The sequence below is a fragment of the Manis pentadactyla genome, chromosome 19, assembly GCF_030020395.1.
Source record: "Manis pentadactyla isolate mManPen7 chromosome 19, mManPen7.hap1, whole genome shotgun sequence".
NCBI lineage: Eukaryota > Metazoa > Chordata > Mammalia > Pholidota > Manidae > Manis > Manis pentadactyla.
In genome coordinates this window covers 3,522,420-3,544,634 of record NC_080037.1, presented here as the reverse complement: position 1 = coordinate 3,544,634, position 22,215 = coordinate 3,522,420, and the positions used below count along the sequence as shown (strand labels likewise).

Here is a 22,215-nt window from a genome sequence, read left to right as displayed (position 1 = left end):
GGGCAGGACCTCCCTTGGTCAGAATGCACTTCATGGAGACGTGTCTTCGCTACTTTCCCCCCCGCGCACTTCCTCCCCGCCGGGCTCTCCCTGCCTGTGAGGCGAAGGGAGGGTATTGACTGTGGCCCCCAGTGTTACCAGGCGTGGGCGCTGGCGATGCCACGGGGCTCCTCCATTCTCATCTGCACACCTGATTGTGGCTCCTCTTCGGTATTTCTCAGCTGGGACGTGCGAGTTACCTTTTGGGGAGCTCCTAACTTGTATACAGGTGCAAGGCTCTGGATAGACATGCGGGCGTTTGGAATGTCCATGTACGGGAGCCGCTGTACCAGTTACTTGCATGCAAAGATCTCATCTTTCAAAATTTCTTCCCCCTAGCAGTTCTGAATCTTGGGTGTGAACTTTACCAGCTTCCCAGCTAACGCTGTGCGCAGTGTGAATTCCGTGCTCCCAGGGATGTCTGAAGTTAAGGCCCCGTTCACAGCTCCCTTCGTCTGGGGTTCCCGCTGGGAGGCAGGTGGCTCTGAGAGTTCTGAGGGGGAGGTGAGGAGCCGTCCCACTGGATTCTGGGTGGCTTCACCCGGGCACCCTGGAGCCCGGTGGCGGACCCACACAGAAGGCCTGGGCTTGGCCTCTAAACTGCTCCTGCAAAGTGCAGGATGCAGAACAAATGGTGTCTGGTCTAGGATATTAGTTATCTTCATGCAGGCGATTCCCACACATCCCCTGGGAAAGTCAATTGGGGTTTCTCTGGTTTCCCTCTGGAACCTGATCACCTGGATAATGTGGAGAACTAGCAGCTAGTAAACGGCCCCGCCCATTACCAAGCCAACTGGGCTGCCGGATAGCAGGGTGTCAGCAGCCTCTTCAGTGATCTGTATCCTCGCCCCCAGACCCCGACCACATTTTAAAATTAGATTACACATTGATAACTGGCCTCCTTTTTTTTTCACATATCTTTTGAATCTCTTTTAAAGAAAAACCTGCATTTTCTTATGCTTATGTCCCTGTGCTTATGTTCTGCTCATGCCTTCACTGTGAAGCAGTTCCCACCCTCTTTACACTCTCTCCTTATACTTCTGTTTCTCCTACAGATCCCCCAAGCTTGTGAACCCTATTTTAGGAGAACTTAACTGAGAGGATTTAAACAGGGTTTGAAAAGATTAATAAGTTCCTTCTGAAAGTGTAATTAATAATTTGCTAGATACACGTGGACACTGACGAGAAGGGACAGAATCTGGAAAGACCCTCCCTGGGGAAAATGACAGTGGCCACTTTTCAGCCTCAGAGAGGAAATAGCACAGAATGTTTCCCAGCCTATGTTGTTCTTCAACTGCCCTACCTTGGATGGATGGACACTTGTTAAATAAAAGCAAAAGACATTCTCATTTCTCAAGCGGTATAGGTTTTTGTGGGCAGGGCCCAATTGGCTATCTGCAGGACTTCCTTCCAGAAGTGGTGGGCATGAATATGTGGAGGTTAGTTGCAATGAGTCAGGCTTTCTGAATTCTTCCATCAACGCCTATGCCTAGTCCCTGTCTGAATCTCCATTTATTTTGCAGCACAGATGTCCCCCAAATGAGATGCTTATATATAGCAACAGATTCTCCATCCTTGCATCTTGTTGCAGAACAGCTCACGGGTTAACACGTTTCAGCAGGCACAGAATCCTCCGTGGTAGGAAGTAAAACTGCTTTTACATATGTATTCAGTCATCTCCCAGCTTTTGCGTCTTCTGTCGCATGGTCCTGTCTAACCGGGGCCCGCATCACCTCTGTCAGCTGAGTTACACATCCCAGGGGTGGCGATGGTGCCTGACCCCCCCCGACCCCCCCCCCCCCCCCCCCCCGGCAGTAGAATAAGTGCCGTTCCAGCCTTGCTTCGGGGCGGGCTGCTGGGAGTGGCTGGGTCCGAGACTGCCCTGTGGAGAAGCCAGGGTGCCTGTGAATGTGGAGGTTCCAGGAAAGCAGGGGGGTGCAGAGGTGAGGATAGAGAGCTCGTGCAGCCCCACAGAGCTCGCCCAGGCAGGGCAGATTGGAACTCTGTCTCCTTATGCTGGACATACTGCGAATCTGCTCTCTGCTCAGCCTCTGGGTGTGCCCTGGTGCAAGCTGGCTCATCCCCCAGATATTTGATCGTCTCTGTAAAGTGGGAGGTGGGTCTGGCACCCAGGTGTTGAGAGAGTAAAATGTCAACATAGGTATGAGAGTGTTTTCAAGCCATAAAGAACTATCCGTGGTAAAGTGATACAGGGCTTCCTGTGTAAAGACTATTTTGTATGTTCTAAACAATATGTTCCATATTATATAAAATGTATTTTATATATATGGGTGATATATGCCCATCACCACTTATAATAGGTGGTAGAACTTAGGCTCAGAAGTAAGTGTCTTCCCCAACTTCACACAGAGGGCATAGCTAGTACTTGAATCTTCTTTTTGAAGCCTGGTCTCTGCTAAGCTGATCAGGGTCCCTGGAAGCAGTGGGCAACTTATGTACCTGCATACCATCTGAGACATTAATTTCTTCAGCAAACATTAAGTGGCATTTTTGGTGTTAGGTGACTTTTGTTTGTCGTCTTTTAAAGTTTTTCCCCTGAATGACTTGTAATGAGTTTTAAAAGCTAAAAATACTTGCTCTTTTTAACCACTCCACCCACGGTTCTGAAGCTTAATTTCATAGTTGACATGCTTATGTGTGTTTATCCTGGAACTGGCCAGAGGGCTGCCTCTTAGGAGGAGACGTGAAAGGACTTCAGTAAGCGAACCAGCCGTGACACGTGATTGTTGTCCGCTTGCTTGTATTTAATTGGCAAGGTGGTGCTTTAACTGTCAGCCTCCCTAACTTCAGTTCTGGGCTCATCTAGCAGGGGCCAGAAAGCCTTAGTAGATAAACTAATCGGAAAACCCTTCCAGAGTTGACTCTCCCACGTTGGGCAGCAGCTGATGTTGTCCCGAGCCAGTGTTTAGAGCCTGAGAATTAAGGGTCATTAAATACAGCCTCACAGGCTCCAGGGTTTTCTTTTTAATGTCCGGTGACGTGTTCATGCAGATGAGACAGACACATACCGAGGCTTCCTTCTCTTGCAGAGACAGCGTTTTGGGGGCTCGGGAAAGCATTTGGACTCTGAGAGCACAGACCGTTACATGAGTTCTCCTGCACCTGCTTCCTCCAGTGACCCTGAGGTCAACCACAGTCACGTGGGGTGGATGGCCGTCTTTACCCTTCCTTCCTTTAATACGCGATGAAAGTAGGGTTCAGCATTGAGAGTGTCTTCCCCAGACGTATAGAGCCAGCAGAGGGAGGGCAGGGCCAGTACTTGAACCCTGTTCTCTCTGAATCCTGGTTTCTTGTAAGCCGGCGAGGCCCCATCAAAGCAGTAGGCAGGCTCGGGTACAGGGTACCACGTGAGTCATTGATCTGTTTGGCAAACATGGAGTGCCTTGTATCTCTAGGACCTGGCGTGCGAAGATGAGGAAGGCGGTAGAAGACAGAGCCACTGGGGCAGCGGGAGGTGAGGTGGGCAGAGAACAGCGGGAACGCCCAGGGGAGACGTGATCGCAGGGGAGGGCAGCGGGTACGGCAGCAAGTGATGACTGAGCCGGAGTAGGAAGCATGGGCAGGAATCTGCCAGATTGGGAAGGGGGATGGGGACACCCACAGGATGGCGTTCCAGACAGAACCGCAGGGCCAGGAGCGGCCGCGTATGCTCCCAGCCGGCACTGAGCAGGGTGCGGGCAAGAGCAGGGGTTCGCGGGCCAGCCTGGCAGCCCCAAGTGCCAAGTCGAGGCGTTTGAACAACGACCTGCTGCCACTCCGCCTGCTGCTCTGGCTGTCACCTGTCGTTCTGCCCGCCTTCCCCCTATTGTCTTGCTTTCTCCTTTTTAAGCCTCTCAGCTTCTGCTGGGGGCTGTCACTGTTGACCTCATGCATTAAAGGGTTAGGTGCCCTCCCTGGCCCAGCTCTGTCCTCCAGGAGTGATTTTCCCAGGTCCGCATGTGCCAGAGGGATTGGGAGGGTGGCCCAGAAGGCGGGCTGAGGATCTCAGCCTCCAGAATTAGCACTCTGAGAAAGGGAGGGAGGTGAGCATGGGGAGGGGATGAGAGAAAGGTTTCTTCTTGCAGACCATTCATTAAACAGTCTCGAGGCGGGGTATGCGGGTGTGCATGTGACGGAGGCGTGTGAGAGACCCCTGCCATCGACTGGGAGTTCTAGCCACTGTGCAAGGAGCCCAGAAAGATAAAAAGGTGCCCATTTTCTACAGTGCTGAGGTGTGAGTACTGTTCCTCCGTGTCAGGGGACGGAATGGAGACTCAGAGAGGTTAAGTGATCTGCCCAGTGTTGCTCAGCCAGTAAGGCTGGAACCAAGCGAGGCTTCCCACGTGGGTGTGTCCAGGTCTCCCTGTGCGCCTTATGCCCCCTGCACGTGTCAGTGGTCTGTTGGTCCTGTCCTGGGTGTCACGCAGAGCGTGGCTGTGGTCCCCGTTCTGCCCCCTTGACTACCTTGACTCGGCCTTGCTGACGGAGGAACAAGCAAGCAGTTAGCTGCTCTGACAGGCCTGGGAACTGTCCCTGGAGAGAGTAGCCACGTTCAGGAAGGTCATGCCAGGCCTGCGGCAGAAGCGTCTGGGCATGTCGCAGAAGCCGCTGAGCCAGCAGGCCCATTTCACATCCCATTCTGCAGGTTGAATGTGCCCCTGGCGCTGACTCCCTGCCCGGTGCTCATCCCCAGGCGGCGGGAGTGGGGAGGCCTGGCTGCAGGAAGGAGGGTTTCAGAGACCTGGGCACCTGCTGGCAGGAATGGTCCCTCCCTCATTCCTTTCTCTGAGATGTTGGTGGCTACCAGCCGGCCCCTCCAGCTGGGTTCTAAGTGGCAGGCATTGCGGTGGGAGCCAGGCCTCTTTCACGTATGTCTCTCTCTCAGGCCTTCAGGGGCTGTTTTGGTAGCAAAGTGTTGGAAGGGCTGGTAAACTGTGGATCAAACTGTCTAGGTTGGCATGTACTGGATAAATCTGCTGGTCTAGGTTTTTTTTTGCTCTAACATGTTTAATAACCCTGTGTTTTTTAAACAATAAGACAGCTCAGCAAGTTGTGGCATTGGTGAGGCAGGAAATGGAGGCCAGTGACTCAGTCTCTGTGCAGAGGCCACACTCCCCACATGCATGCACACCCTTCCTGGGACAGGTGTCCATGGGGGCTGTCCTCCCATCCTCCCTTGCCGAGGAGGCTGCCAGCAGCTTGCAGGTGGAGGTTGACACTGTCACTTCTGTGAATGTTCCAGGGGGAGCCCCTCCATCCGCGCTGTCATTGCCCTCCTGTGTCGGAGACTCTCGGCCTCCATCCTTGGCTGCCATCTGACTTGGTCAGCCTCCACTGCCCTCTGCTGCGGTCTGTCCTTTACTCTCCTGCTGCATGTGTCCAGGCTCCCCATCACATGCCCTGCCCTCTGGGCTGGATCTCCAAGCCTTCCCCCTCATTTCAGATCTTAACTGCTCCGTGTTACAGGAGCAGCTGGATGGAGAGTGACAGTCCCTTCCAGAACTCAGATCCAGCAGAGAGTCCCTCGCCTTCACCTTGGAGTACTGCCCTGCCCAGGAGGCAGGACCCCTTCCCCCCACAGCACCCACCCGTGCCCAGGCCATGGGGGTGGCCGGGCCGTGCTCGGTGGGCTGTGGCATGGGCCAGGTGTTGATGGCTCACAGCTTTGAACAGACTCACATCCCATCTTGGTTGCTGGAGTACAGACCCTCCTCTCCCCGGGAACCCTGCACCCTGGCCTGCACTCCATGGGCATCCATGGCACTGCCATGGGCTCAGGTGTCCACCCTCCATCCCATGTCTGTTTGCAGGCTGTGTTGACCACCTGCCTTTTAGGACCAACTTCTTAGTGGTTCTTCCTCACCTGCCTCATGGTGGCTACATTCCACCACTACTGAGCTCTGTGAAGGTCTTTCCATTGTTGTTAAAAGGAGAGGGAACTATGACCCGAGGGCTCTAGCTCACCTCCCTGCAATTACGAGTTGTGTTTATACATTCTGGATCTTATCTGATAGCTGTTTTCTTCCACTCCCTTGTTTGTTGGTATCCTTGGGATTGTGGTGATCAACTCCAGGAGAGTGGGGACTAAGTCTGTGTGATTTTCCTTCAGTGCCCAGTATTTTATCACGTACGAGGAGTGCTTGAAACTGCTTTTTGTTTTGAAAAAAAAAGAAAAAGAAAGGAAGCAACTTGTCTAATATAATTTATGTCTTAACAGCAGTAAAGCAAGTTAGCTATGTTTTATTGAGTGCTTACTACATGCTGATAAGGTAGGTATCCCCTACCTGGCCATTCATGGCTGAGGAGTCAGCCACTCAGCTCAGGGCCACCCAGCCACGTCTGAGCTCCAGCACAGAGCTGTGTGACTCAAGCCTGTTTCTCTTCACCATGTTCTCCTCCCTACAGAGCAATGTACACCGAGGCATGATAGTCCTTCTCTAATTTCAGTACATTTTGTTACATTTTCTGTAAACGAATTGATAATTCTTGGGTGGCCTAGAAGGAGTTGTGGTGGAGGCCATCATCATTTATTCTTTAATGGTTCCCACTTGAAGATCCTTGCTTACTGAAAAGAAAGTCGTAAAAGCCCTCTTACCAGCTTTGATAGAAATCCCCAGTATGTACTTGAATGAAAACACTACTGAAGACACCTAGTTTGGCTGAGACGCCCATCCGTGTCACGTGCATCACCTCCTGTTCTGTTTTCCCTTACCTGTGAGTGGTTTCAGATGATAAAGTTCTGGACTCCACTGTCTGTGTGCTTCCCGCTGCCTTGCAAACCCTCACGAAGTTGCCCTTGATAAGGCAGCCGCAGCCAGGACGGGGCCGCCTCCGCATCAGAACACCTGCAGGGCTCTCGTCCGGCCACATCACCCCAGCTCAGAGGTCTGGTAACGGGGAATGGAAATGGCTGTAAGTCTGAGGTCCAGGAGAACTCCATCCCCCTGGCACCTCAAGGCTAGCACAACTCAGTTAGCCCCTGTTCAGTTCCTGCCCTTGGGAAACCTTTAGTTTAGAGAGAAATGATTGAAAATTATTCCAAGTACCCTGAGGAGCAGCAGTCAGTGAGTGGAAAGTCAGTCTCAAACTTACATCAGCTTTGATTTTTTTTTTTGCTATGTTAATGGTCCTGTCTGGGGGCTGCTGGCTGCTGGCAGTAACCCTGCCCCCCCCAACTTCAGAGCCAGCCAGGATGAGCGTACTCTCAACTCACAGGTCTTACGTCTTTGCTGAGTGGCCTTGGCAAGACACTTTAAACCCTTAAATGAGAATAATGTAGCGCCACACAGAGGCAGTCAACAAATCAGTAGTTTTCTTCCCTTTCGCCTAAAGTCTGGAGAGAACTTCCGTGATTTGTGTGTAAAAATAAAGAGTAATCACCTCTAATTGAGGCGTTCCCTGTGTAGAAAAAACAAAGCTTTCTTGAAATCAGGGACCTTGCTAGGCCTTGGGCTACTTAGAGATAATTTTTACTGCCTGGCTCTTAACTGCCCCCCAGCCAGATCTGGAAATATATAATTATGGATAAGCCTTTGGGCCCTGAGAAAACGAATGTACAGCTGTTGGGTTGTCCATTTGGAGGGCACTGTCTTCTGCACCTGGCACCCAGGTGTGCTAGAGATCTGCTCTGCAGGTTGCTAAGGGAGGTTCATGCACATAAGGGCTCATCTATGGGGACACATACAGAAGATCCATGTGGGGCAGAGAGGTTTGCAGTAGAGAAGTCCAGAGGGAGGTGGGTGGATGTCTGTTGGAGAACAAGACACACTTGCCATTTTCTGTGAGAGGCATGAAGAAAAAGCTTCAGAAATGTAGGTTTTTCCATATCCTCCAGCCCCAGCATATTTACCGACTCACTATAGTGGTGGTCTTTTTTCAGAACATACTTAAATTTTAGGATTGCAGTACTGTTTTCTCTATCTTGGAGAAGGATCTCAGTATTTCACCAGCAATAGGGGTTTAGTTGACACCAGAAGCTGTGTTAGGAACCTAACCCTCACTCGTTTGTGGGAAAAAGCATTCCCATTTTTGCACAGCCAGCGATCCGTTGGATGGTAATGTGTTTCTAAGTTGGGGACCGCTTGTAGGTATTTTGTAAAGAAGGAAACATTCTTTTCAAGCCAGGGCCTTCTGTGGATTAAAGGGGAGTCATCATTGGAACCAGATGTTAAAAAAGCATGCTTAAAATTAGTTTGGAAATTGGCTTGGTATGACTGAGCTGAACAACCCCAAATGGTGTTCTAGAAATACAGAATATCAGTGGAGTCACAGGGATCACCTGGTGTTGGTCTGCAGGCTGGTTTGGTCTGTGATAAAGACTAAGTTCTCTGGAATGTCTTTCGAAGGCATGACTGGTGTATATCAATTATGTATGTTTTTCTTAAATATGGCAGTCACCTTTCCTATGTTCTAAAAAGTCGTGTCATTTATTTTCTATGTTCTAAAAAGTCACGTCATTTATTTTCTAATAGTTGCAGGCTTGTTTTTTTCAACAACCAGAGAAGTGACCCCACATATCCGGCCGGGTCTTCGATCTGCCACCTGTGCTGCTGCATTTCTCTGGCATTTGTGACGGTCAGACTCAGGGCGCCACATGAGAATAGGAGACCACAGAATTCTGTCCATCTCCATCCGAGCACTGCCCCAATGAAAATGGGGTGCAGACCTCGCCGGGCACACAGCTTCTCCTCTCAGCAGTCATTGTTAAGGATCGTGAGGCTGATTTTTAAAAACAAGCCTTTCAGAAACAAGTGCCATTTTATTATTTTTATGGGTTTCAGTATCTTGTGTATAGGATTGGGGGGTTGGACCTCTTTCTGCTTGAGCCTTATCATTTGGTGTATAAAAATATACTTAGAACAGTATAAAGAAGAAAAGCAGGATTTATATTTCCTTCGCCTAGACCTAACCCTTGTTAAAACTGTTACATTTCTCTCTGAACTCTAATACATATACATCCATGGAACTTACTTGTTTTGGGACTGAATTGAAAAAAAAAATAGTTCTGAATCTTAATTTTTTAAACTTAATGCATCCTGAATATTTCACCATATTACCAAATATTTCTTTGCAAATGTGACTTGGTAGCTGTCTGACACTTGCTATGCGGTGTACTGAGATCGATTTAACAAATGCTACTCCAATTATTGTTGACTGTGCAGGTTGTCATCAGTTTTTTTCAGTGATGGACACCTTCACACATTCTTTTGTTCCTCTACTTCCTTAGGAGAAATTCCTAGAAACTGGGTTATTGGTTAAAAGGTTGAAGGTATGAACACTTCAAATGCTCTGGCTAAGTCGGCATGCTGAGTCCTCGGTGTTTACTGTGACAGTACTGTGCTGGGTCCCAGGTGCAGAGGGTTGTTGGGGGGGCCCTGCAGTGAGACTCCCCCAGCAGGCACGGTGTGTGCTGCAGGGAGAGAAGCCGTAGGAAAAGCCAGAAGAACTGGTGTTCCTGAGAGTTTTTGCTCTTGCTGTTTGTGTGGGGGGTGGGGGCATCGGTGTTCTTCATCACCCACCCCTGTTTATCTATTCCATATGGCTTCCATGCAGAAAGATAGACCTATTATACTGCCTTTTTTTACTTCTCCCCCCATGCAAAAAAGTGAGCCCCTGATTGTTTCATCTCAGCGGGTAGCTCTTCAAAGCTCTCATGCGGCTCTGCCTTGGGAGGAGGCAAAGGTGATCTGAAGGAAGCAGGCTTCTGGTCCAGCGAAGGAGCCCAGGAGAAAGGCTGGAGAGGTTACCTGGCATAACCACAGCCCTAGTGACTGATTGCGGGCACTCCTGACAGCCTCACTCCTCCGTGCTGACTGGACTCACCCCAGGATCCCTGATTCCGGGACGGTGTGGGGCCGGGCCTGATGCTCCCCACCTGCTCAGCAGCAAGACCGTCTCCTTCACTAACCTGGGCTTTTTTAACACTTCCTTGGTGTATGCATGGAAACTGAGGAAGGGCTCCTGAAAGCTCGAGTGGTCGGCCAGTGCAGGGAGGTGGAGGAGAGGAGGAGCTGGGGGTGAAAGTCTTCTCAGGGAGCAATCTTTGAGGTGTTCCGGGAAGGGGCAGGCGGCCCTGGGGGTGAGTGTATGTTCCGGGCTTTCCGCGATTCCAGGGAGTGAGTGCGTGGCTCCCAGCTGCTAAACTAGGGATGCAAGCGATTGATCTTCTTGTGTTCAGTACTTGTGAGGGAGTTGGCTGAGAAAAGGGTTATAGGACAAGGTGTCGTCCTCCTCGCCGAGGGCCCCCATCACTTAGGCGCTCTGTGACCCTGAACCTGGGGGATGTCCTGGCTTTAGAGCTTCCTCCTGAGAGATGGGCCTGAAGTTCAGGACTTGGCACCAGGGTGGGCATGCAAACAGCGGGAGAAGGAAGGTCCCTTGGTTAGTGTATCTTAGTGGCAGAGAGGAGAGTAGTAATAAAAACCAGGTTTTTAAATTCTGGTTAACATATTCATAGCATACCATTCACCATTTGAACCATTTTTAAGTGTACAGTCTGGTCTGTGCCAATAAGTGCACTCACACTGCCATCGAGCCACCCGCCCCATTCATCTCCAGACCGTTTAAAAGAAAGGTGACTCTATACTTGTTAAATGGTAACCCCCCGTCCTCCCCCTGTCCCCAGCCCCCCGGCAGCCACCATTCCCCTTTCTGTCTCTTGAATTTGACAGCTCGAGGGACCTCAGATATGCGGAACTCTACAGTATTTGACCTTGTGTGTTTGGCACATTTCATTTGGCTTCATTCCTTGAGAAATTACCTCAAGGTCCCCCCGTGTTGTAGCATGTGTCAGAATTTCCTTCCTCTCAAGGGTGAATAGATACTCCATTGTGTGTATGTGCTAGATTTTATTTATCCATTCATCTGTCAGTGGATGCTTGGGTTACGTCCGCCTTTTGGCTGTTGTGAATCACGCAGCTGTGAACACAGGTGTACAGATATCTGTTCTCTGCTTTCCCTCCTTTTGGGTATATACCTAGAAGTGGGGTTCATGGGGCCCATGGTGACTCTCTAATTTTTTGAGGAATCACTGTACTGTTTCCTTGTACATTTTTACATGCCTGCCAGCAATTCACAGGGTTCCGGTTTCTCCACATCCTTGCCAACCCTTACTGTTTTCTGTGGGGTTTTTGTTAAGTTGTAGGAGTTCTTTATGTATCCTGGGTACCAATCCCTTATCCAATAAGAGATTTGCAACTATTTCCTCCCATTCCTTAGGTTGCAAATTTACTCTGTTGATAATGTACTTTGATGCAAAGGAGTTTTTTTTTACTTATGATGAAGTCTGTCTTATTTTTTTGTGTGTGGTTTTGGTGTATATCAAAGAATTCATTGCCAAATCCAATATCATAATGCTTTCCTCCTACGTTTTCTTATAAAAGTTTTAAAGTTTCAGCTCTAGGTTTAGGCCTTTGATCCACTTGGAGTTAATTTTTGTTATTTTGTGTGAGGTAAGGTTCCAGCTTCCTTTTTTCTTTTTTGCCTGTGGATACCCAGTTTTCCGAATATGATTTGTTAAAAGATCATTTTAATGTCTGAAAGAAGGTGTAGACTTCTTTAACTCACAGGAATCACCGAGCCACGGACTCTGGCAAGAAGATTCTGTTTGAATGACACAGGAAGAGATTCCGGCCTCTCACGCCACATTTGGTTTACGCATCACCCGTCAGCAGACCCTCGCTTTGGAGAGACAGCTCACCCCAGGAAGCTTCTCTGAGGGAGCTTTCTGTGTACCATTGCCTAGAATCTGCAGGAGCCCTTTCAAGCGAGATGGGGTGGGGGAGGAAAAGGAGGTTCTCAAGGTACAATTAGAAGCACATGGTGTTTAAAACAAGACAGACTTAATGTCCCATCTTCCATTATGTATGTATTACTTAGAGAAGGCTTCTTGGGCTGAAATTCCTCACTGGTCTTTAGTTCGTGGTGTGTCAGGTGGGCATGTGCAGGATTCTTTTAGTTAGTTGTCTTGATAGGGAGAAACAGGATTTCACACTCTTAGCAGAATGCCCTGCAAGGGTGAGAAAATACACTTGTGTTTTAAAGAAAAATAACTACAAATGGCTTCATCTGTGATGTACTCCACACTTGCGGCAGATTTCCGCTGTTAAAGGGGAGCCACAAGCCTGATTACTTGGTGTGAGTGCAGCTGTGCGCCAGAGGGTGGAAAGCAGACCCTGTGGCTCTTCCAGGATGAATTCCAGAGGGACACAGCTGCAGGTTTTTCTGTGCCTTTGTATGTGTACGGGAAGTTCGTTCAGCCCACTCGGTTAGAGCGCATTTCTGCTTAGTTGTCGGCCCTCTGCTCCCTGGGTGTCTGGCCTCTATGCAGGGTCAGGGTTCAGGGAGTTCCTGGATCGGTGCCTTCTTCTGGTCCTCCTTTGATCTGGTCTGGATCTTGGGAGTTGAAGGCCAAGGGTGTGAGGGGATGCAAACTTAGGGAATTTAATACAAATTTCTGTGCGAGGAAGTCCTTTCTAAGTGTAATGTGATATTAATTAACAAAATTAATCACTTTAACGACATAAATAACATTTTACTTCAGGAGACATCAGTCTAAAGTAAAGAGATAGTCAAATGGAAAGAATAATTGTGATACAAATGAGAAATAGCCAATTTTCCTGTATATAAAGGGCTTTTGTAGATCAATAAGAAAAGACCAATAACAAGTGAGGATAGGATGTCAACAGAGAAGTTTCAGAAAAAGAAACAGAAGGCTTTTAGACTATAAAGGATGTGTATCCTCACTTAAAGGAGAAGGATAAATTAGGTAGATAGCATTGTTTGCTCTCATTAAGAGTTTGAGATAATAGGTATATGTCAGTCATTGATGATGGGGCCATCCAGGCTTATGTATGGAGATTTAAAAAGTGCAGGTTCCTTAGCCAACATCCAAAAGACAAACAACAAATGCTGGTGAGGATGTGGAGAAAGGGGAACCCTCCTACACTGCTGGTGGGAATGTAAATTAGTTCAACCATTATGGAAAGCAATATGGAGGTTCCTCAAAAAACTAAAAATAGAAATACAATTTGACCCAGGAATGCCACTCCTGGGAATTTACCCAAAGAAAACAAGATCACAGATTCAAAAAGACATATGCACCCCAATGTTTATCGCAGCACTATTTACAATAGCCAAGAAATGGAAGCAACCTAAGTGTCCATCAGTAGATGAATGGATAAAGATGTGGTACATATACACAATGGAATATTATTCAGCCATAAGAAGAAAACAAATTCTACCATTTGCAACATCATGAATGGAACTAGAGGGTATTATGCTCAGTGAAATAAGCCAGGTGGAGAAAGACAAGTACCAAATGATTTCACTCATTTGTGGAGCACAACAATGAAGCAAAACTGAAGGAAGAAAATAGCAATAGATTTACACTCCAAGAAGGGACTGGTGGTTACTAAAGGGAAAGGGGGTGGGGAGGGAGGGATAAGGGGATTAAGGGACATTATGATCAGCACACATAATGTAGGGGGGGCATAGGGAAGGCAGTATAGCACAGAGAAGACAAGTAGTGACTCTACAGCATCTTACTACGCTGATGGACAGTGATGGTAATGGGGTATGTGGTGGGGATTTGATAATAGGGGGAATGTAGTAACTATAATGTTGCTCATGTGAAACCTGAGCATAAGATTGTATATCAGTGAAACCTTAATAAAAAATTATAATAATAAATAAAATTTAAAAAAATTAAAAGTACAGGTTCCTTGACCTAGCATATCCACTCCTAGAAATTTATCCTACAGATATATGCATATGTCCGTACATAAAGCTGCTTTTGGAAGTAGGGAACAACTTATAAGCCCATCAGTTCCTTCACACAATGGAATTCTGTAAGGCTCTTAAACAGGAGGTGGTCTTAAATGTACTGATGGGATAATCTTCAAAATACGTGAGTGAAGGAAGGTACAGACAACATTGTGTTAGTGTCTGGGTTCCTGTCCTTAATACACACTTGGGTTTTTGTGTGCGGTGAGGGCCTCTGAAGGGATGTGCATGGGGACTGTGGCTGCCAGGAAGGCGGCTGGGAAGGAGACGGACTTTGTACTCAGCTGTTTTGTTATCTCTTCAGTTTTGTACCACATTGGTAGGCACTGGACTGCCTCCTAAAAAGCTTAACTACCTTAGAAAGCTAATGGAGGTAAGTGAGTAGAAAAACCAAGCTCAGAAATATAAAAACAGTAAACCCCAGAATTTCAGCTCAGCTTTTAGATAATCAAGATTTAATAATGAAGCTTGGACAAATCACATAATTCTGAGCTAGAGAGAAAGTGTAGTTTTGTACAATTTTAAAGCTGTGAAGAAAACAAAACATACGGGCATGAATCGTGATGATGTCTTCAACTGAGTTACAAAATTAAAGTCTCCAGGAAATATGTGTATAAATGAAAATTTGTGGGGTCTTAGAGGAGAGGATAACTTTTTTAGAACAGTATTTTATTGAACAGTGAGCCACTGTTTTATGTACATTAGCCCGTTAGCACTTCTAGCCCGTTTGTAGAATGGATATCGTTCCTCACAGTTTACAGCAAGGACAGTAATAGTCTGGGGGTGGAGCTTCCTGAGATGTAACCGGGGTGGGTGTGGTAGAGTGGGAAATCCAGCCAGCTCCTATGTGCCCAGCCTGGTTCTAAAAGGCCCATTTTTCGCCTTCTAGAACTTTGAAGTAAGCAGGTAGTTTTCGTCCATCTTACTTTTTTTTTTTTTAATCTATCTTGCTCAGAAATTTATTGGGTGTTTCTGTCAAACACAAAGCTCTCTTAAATGGCACTTTCACACATGTGCAGCCTAGTAATTTGCTACTCATTTTGAAGACCCCGAAGTATATTACTGGATCTCAAGCGATTTCTTAGTTACCAAGGAAACAGTCAATTTAAGTCCACAGCTCAGTGTGGTTTTGAGTATAGTTAACGTCCTTCAAAGTTGGTGGAGTCTGTTTAGCATGTATGGTAATTATTAACCAGGATATTTGATGAGGCAGACACTCGGATAATGCCAGTTAATAATAGTTTACTACTAGAGCAAACAGAAACACCAGGAAAAATTCTGCAGGAAGTGATTATAAAATGAAATGATACATCCTTATGGTATATATCCTTTGAAAGAAGAAAAAAAAATGTGTCCAGGAGTATACACAAATAGAAGTTGACAGTGCTCGTACCCTCTGTGATTAAAAAAATAGAGAAATTAATCCCAGCCATTAAAAAATAACAGGTATATTAAGTTCCTGGGGCTGCAGTAACTTGGTGGCTTAAACAACTGAAATTTACTCTCTTACAGCTTTGGAGACGTGACGTCCGACATCTAGGCGTCCCACAGCCGTGGCTCCCTTTTGAGGCTCTGAGAATCTGCACCTGCGCCTCTTCTGGCTCCTGCTGGAGTCCCTTGGCTATTAGATGCTTCACCCCATTCTCTTCCTCTTCACATGGCATTTCCCTCTGTGTCTGTTTTCTTCTTTTCTGTTCTACATAAGACAGTTGTCTTTGGGTTTAGGGCCCACCCTGACCCAGGATGACCTTATCTCGAGATCCTTAACCGTAGTTACATCTGCAAAGACCTTAACTCCAAATAAGGCCACATTCTGAGGTTGCAGGGGGTGGGACATAGTCATACCCTTTGGAGGCCACCACAGTTCAACCCACGACAGTCTGTTCTTTTGCACCCCCCCAAATTCCTGTGTGTCACATATACAAAATACATTCACTCCATACCAGTTGATTATTAATTAATAGTGGCTTGTGTGGGAAAAGGAATTTTTAAAGGTGAAAGGTTGAATTTCTGGTATAAAGAAAAGACAGATGCTGTGGAAGGATGGTCATTAATCTTATTTTTTTAAAGGTAAATTTTATTTTGAAGCTACTGTAGAGTCATGTAACAGTTCTTTAGAAGTAATACAGAGAGCTCCCATGTACCCTTTACTCAGTCTGCTCAGTGGTAATGTCTCACAAAACACAGCCTGGATGTTGGCTTTGATATGAAGACACAGAACATTCCCATCACCACAGGATCCTTCCTCTGGTCCCCCTTACCCCTACCTTCCTCAGCACTGTCACTGCCCCTTTGCCCCTAGTCCCTTCCAACCGCTAACTTGTTCTCCATTTCCGCAATTTCGTTATTTCTAGAATGTTCTAGAAACTGAATGGCATGTGACCTTTTGGGATGGCCTTTTCCCCCTTAGCCTGATTCTCTGTGGAGATCCGTAACAACAGTAGTTTGTTCCTTTTCATTGTTGTGTTCCATGGCATGCGTGCACCACAAGTGGTTTAACCATTTACCCATTGCAGAACATCTGGGAGTTTTCCAGTTGGGGGCTCTGGTGAATAAAGCTTCTGGGGCCATTTGTGTCCGTGTTTCTGTGTGAGCACGTTTACATTTCTCTGGGGTAAATACCCAGGAGTACAATTGTGGCATCATATAGTAGTTGCATGTTTAGTTTTATAAGAAAGTGCCAAATTACTCTCTCGAGTAGATGAACTATTTACATCGCTGCCAGCAGTGTATGCATGATACGTTTTCTCCCCACCATCACCAGCATTTGGTGTTGTCACTGTTCTTAAATTTTATCTATTTTGATAGGCATGTAGTGACATGGCATCCTGGTTTTAATTTGCATTTCCCTACTGGCTAATGATGTTGGACATCTTCTCTTATGCTTATGTGCCATCTGTATACCGTCTTGGGTGAAATGTCTCTCTTGGTGTCTTTTGCCCATATTCTAATTGGATTGTTGTTGTTTTTTTTACGGTTGAGTTTTGAGAATTCTGTACACATTCTATATACTAACCGTTTGTTGGGTATGTAAGTATTTTTTTCCCTGTCTGAAGCTTGTTTTTTCTTCCTCATCAGAGCAAGTGTTTCACAAGAAGCAAATTTTACTTTTAATAAAATTCAGTTTATTAGCTTTCCCTTTTATGAATCTTGCTTTTGGTATCCAGTCTAAGAAATCTTTGCCAAACACCAGATCCAGAGTGTTTTCTTTTATCATTTTTTTCCCCAAGTTTTATAGTTTTTTGTTGAATATAAGTCTGTGATTCATTTTGAGTTAATTTGTATATAAGGTGTGATGCTTGGGTGAAGGCTCATTGTTTTGCTTGTGGATGTCCAGTTGCTCCAACCCCATTCATCTAAAAGGTCATCCTTCCTCCACTGAATCGCGTTCCCACTTTGTCAAGTCAATCAGACATGTTTTTGTGGTTCTAAAACAAAAGTTTGGCCTGTATTTACTGAGAGTAACTTCAGTTCCACAAATAGTAAAAGAAAATCATCCTCCCCAAAGCAGATTTATTTTAACTCCCCTTATTTGCCAACATTAGGTTAGCCCTAATAATTTATGACTTCCAATGTGGTAAAGTCTCCAACCTTTATGGTCTGTGTAGCTTTTGGTGTTCTTCCGTTTATTTTTACTACAGAGGAGTTTGGGGGCCTAGGAGGTGGTTGATAAATGATGAACCCATCAGAATCTGGAAGGGACAACATGAAGGAACTGTCTGCCCATGGAGGATTTGGACCCTTTCTTCCAGTGGAGATTTCAGAGACAGTAAAAGAGACTTTCAGAAAGGAAGGGAAGTGGGTGTTCGGCACATGCCTTCGGCTTCCTCCCCTGTAGCTCTAGTTAAGCATGGTGCAGGGGGAGATCTAAAGAGGAAATTAAAATCTTTTGAAAACCAGATAGTCTGACTTTTGGTATCCCACAGTTTGGATAAGGATTACCGTAAAGGAAAACCAAACTCAACTACACCGTGTACAGCCCTGCACCGTTGTGCTCTGTCCACGGTACACGTTGAGCCACGGTGGCCTTCAGTTCGGAAAGATTCAGCAGAGGAGCCCTTAAGTGCAATGTGCTCTCCTTTATCCATTCATTTTTTTTAAAAATGGGGGAAAGCCAGCTTTGTTTTTGTGTCTCTCCCCCAGAAGAACCCGAGTCCTGGGCCATCATTTCTAGAATACTGCACCTGTTACCCTTGCTCAGTAAGCAGACATAGCAAATGGGTGGGTTTGGTGTGCCTCGTCCAAGGACGTCCTCATCTTGTCCCCAGACGAGGGGCTCAGTCTGCTGGGTCTGACCATCTCAGCGTGCCCCCAGACCCTCAAGTCAAGGGGAAGTAAAGAGACCTCACTTCACTCACCACGAGGCGCTAGGAATTCACACTCCACCTTGCAGAGGGGGCTTTCCGGCAGCACATTCATCAGAGCTTGCAGTTAAGTCTGGAGGCGTGCATGCGTGCGTGTGTGTGTGCTGGCTTTTGTGTTTGTCCTGTGGGAGTACACGAAGTGCCCACAAATGCCATATGCATGCTCCAAATCAGCAGGAGGAGGCTGAAGTCCATCGCTGCTTTGTACTGAGTAATTTTAATCCAGTGGTGAGGAGGCCCACCACGTCTTGCCTGAGTGTTGCTTTGGCGGCAGCTGCCGAGCAACCTCTGGACAGACTTGAACTCGGCTTCATGTGAGGAGTACTCCCCCCCTTTTGGTTTACTATGATGTGGAAAGACGACAGCAATTTCATTTTTTATCAGTTTGCCTTCCACATTGTCCCCATGCTTCCTCATACCTTCTACATGGCTACAGTCACAGTATATGTACCAGTTCACCAGTTTATATTCTCTTCTCTGCATACAGGTTCACTTATATTCCTGTAACCATTGGTCTTATTGTAAGTTTGTATTGATAAGGGTGTAGCAGCATTGCGGTTCCTGCTCTGAACTGCTTTCTAAAGGGTTTCCCAGCTCCGAACACCCCAGCCAGTGGGAGTGCATCTGTTTTCATGGGGTGAGGTTTTAAAGAGTTTGCTCATTTCTGCCCCAGACACCTGCATAGGCTCACCTGTGTCCCAGGGCTGTTGTCCCAGCCCCTGGTAGCGTGTACTTAGATGCCATTCCCTACCAAAGAGTGAATTATGGGGATCAGGAGTGACTTGTCTTATGAGCCACTTTTCCTGGTAGAATATTTATCAGGAAAATTAACTTCTAAGGAACGTGCCCCAAACCTGTGCTTTGCAGAGCCTGCAGGGAGTGACCTGCAGAGCCTTGCAGGGAATGCTCAGCTCCCGGCAGCTCCTGTATATGCATTGTTGGCCCTACACCTGTGTTTGTGGGGTCATCTTGGTGCCTGGGAAGAGAAGAGGTTCCTGACGGTGCGGCAGGCAGTGTATGTGGTTAAGAGCATGTGTCCTGAAGCCAGCTGGCCTGAATTTGAAGACCTCTCTTGCTTTCTAGCTGTGTGATCTTGGGCCAAGTCACCTAGCCTACCTCTCTGTGCCCTTTTCCTGCTTTGTGAAATGGGTATAGTAACACTCACCCCACAGGGCTGGTTTGAGGATTAAATAATGTGGTGTGTGTAAGGTCCTTAGAACACTTCCCGGCATGTGGGGTGTTCTCCATGTTCGTGTCATTCATCATCTCTCAGTTGACCCTAAACTGGTGTAATTTCATGAGGAAGCACTCCTTGAGAGGGTTTCCCCAGTAAGTGCTTTGGACTCTAAAGAGAACAGCACCAAACACATACAATTACGAACCCAGAAGTGAGTTTTTAAAATGTTTTTCCTAGGAATTGAGCTTAAGGAGATTGACACGTCACTGAGAAGTCCTGGGAGCAGGTTTATGTTGCCGACTGATCAAACGGAATTATTCTCACACAATCTAATTCCTGGGTTTTTCCTGGGCTTTCCTACCTTTCCAGCAGCCGCAGATGGACCGGGAATTCAAACCGAGGGCTTGCATTATGGGGGATTTTTGTCTAGGCCTATTTATAATATTCTGGGTTTCCCCCTCCTATGGTACACTTCCTCAAGCTGCTGAGAAGTGGGGAGGATGCTGAATTCTGCTCTCACGCAAAGTGGTAGACCCAGGGTGGCGGAGAGGGTGCCCAGTGGTCTGGGACATTGGTCCAGGCAAATGCTCCTTCTCACTCCACCTTTTAAAAACTCAGACGAAAATGACTTGGCTGATGAGAACTTGGGGTACCTGTGGTGAATAAGGCACCCTCTTGGCCCAGGACATGAGGATTATTCCCCATCTTTCAAGAGAACATTTACACTGAGGTATACTAGGAATGTGGTGTTGACGTCAGTATTAGGGTCATTTCCGTTAAAAGTGACAAGAAAACCTCAAATAAAAACAAGATAATGGTTTAAAATCTCAGTCATTCATCTCTCAGTTCTATAGTCATCTGATTCTGGGGCACCTTTATTCAGCTGCTCCACTACCCATAGTTAGCATGATAGTAGTGCTGCACAGTGGCTGCTTGAGCTCCAGCCATCAAGTCTTCATTCCAGCCAACAAATAGACTCAAGAGGGGACCCTCACTCTTTGAGGAGATTCCAGGACGCTCCCACTTCACACTTCTTATCGAATTGGCCAGAACTTACTTAGCACAGGCACAGTGGGCTGCAAGGGAGCTGGGAAATGTAGTCATGTGCCCAGCTGAAACTCAGGGACTAAGATTTGGGTACACGCCTAGCTATTTCTGCCTGAGTGTGTTGTGTACTTTCGGATGGAGTCAAGGCTGATGGTAAGAACGTGCAGGAGAAATAAGGGGGCTGCTGGATGAATTCAAGCATTTCCTGTGGTAACCTTCTCATGCATGGGAGTGAGCCTCCCAGAGGCTAAGTCCTGCCGGGCTCTGGGAGTAAACTCTGAGTTGCAGTTGGTCCCTGTGCTCCAGAGGCTGTAGGTTGTTGGGTTGACCGGTGGCTGCCTTCTGCTAGCTAAGACCTCTCTTTTTTTTTTCCATTTTTCAAATGAGTGCATTTATTTGAATAAGCAATATCACACCTATTTGAAATATTCGCACAAAGTATCCTGTCATTCTTTCATTTGCATACTGGTTTGCAAAAGGACACTCAGATGTCTTGACTAGTCAGCATAATATATCTAATCAGCTCTTTTTTTTTTTTTTTTTTTAGATAATTATTTTTTATTGAAGGGTAGTTGACACACAGTATTACATTACATTAGTTTCAGGTGTACAACACAGTGATTCAACATTTATATACATGATAATTCTAAGTACCAGCTATCACCATACCAAGTTGTTACAATATTTTGACTATATTCCTTATGCTATACATTACATCCCGGTTACTTATTTATTTTACAATTGGAAGTGTGTTTATATATATATATATATATATTTTTTTTTTTGTGAGGGCATCTCTCATATTTATTGATCAAATAGTTGTTAACCACAATAAATTTCTGTATAGGGGGGTCAATGCTCAATGCACAATCATTAATCCACCCCAAGCCTAATTTTCGTCAGTCTCCAATCTTCTGAGGCATAACAAACAAGTTCTTACATGGAGAACAAATTCTTACATAGTGAATAAGTTACATAGTGAACAGTACAAGGGCAGTCATCACAGAAACTTTCGGTTTTGCTCATGCATTATGAACTATACACAGTCAGTTCAAATATGAATATTCATTTGATTTTTAAACTTGATTTATATGTGGATACCACATTTCTCTCTTTATTATTTTTAATAAGATGCTGAAGTGGTAGGTAGATGCAAGATAAAGGTAGAAAACATAGTTTAGTGTTGTAAGAGAGCAAATGTAGATGATCAGGTGTGTGCCTGTAGACTATGTGTTAATCCAAGCTAGACAAGGGCAATAAAACATCCACATATGCAGAAGATTTCTCTCAGAACAGGGGGGGTGAGGTTCTAAGCCTCACCTCTGTTGATCCCCAATTTCTCACCTGATGACCCCCCTGCGACTGTGCCTGTCTTAGGTTGTTCCTCCCTTGAGGAATCTTACCCGTCTCTGGCTAACCAGTCATCTTCCGGGGCCATACAGGGAAATGTAAAGTTGGTAAGTGAGAGAGAAGCCTTATTGTTTCAAATGGTTAGCTTTTTATTTCTTTGCATATTTATGCCCTGTAGCTTCTATGCCCAGCATTTGTCTTGAGGTGTCTTTACCACTTGGAGGAGTTATGATACTCGGTAAATTTGATATGAGGCACGAATTCTATTTAAGAATTCGTTGTAATTAGGAAGGAAGAAGAAAAGCTATAGAAGTAGCAGGCGGGAGAAAACATGGGAAGATTGATTATTTCTTTGACATATCTTCTTGTAGAGTAACTTCAGCATGTATATATTTTAAGCTACTACTTAAATTGCGCACACACATTAACATAATAGGAGTATAGTTACATAACCAA

General features: G+C 46.2%; 1 protein-coding gene and 1 long non-coding RNA gene across 3 annotated transcripts in view; both read left to right on the top strand.

Moving 5' to 3' along the window:
- The window catches only part of UCK2 (uridine-cytidine kinase 2), a 63,861-nt gene that overhangs the window by 17,972 nt on the left and 23,674 nt on the right, over nt 1–22,215 (top strand). The window lies entirely within an intron of this gene.
- LOC118930866 (uncharacterized) lies at nt 73–20,732 on the top strand. Its single transcript, XR_008994876.1, has 4 exons — nt 73–1,478; nt 1,563–1,677; nt 15,334–18,251; nt 18,673–20,732. It is a non-coding gene; the product is annotated as an uncharacterized LOC118930866 (long non-coding RNA).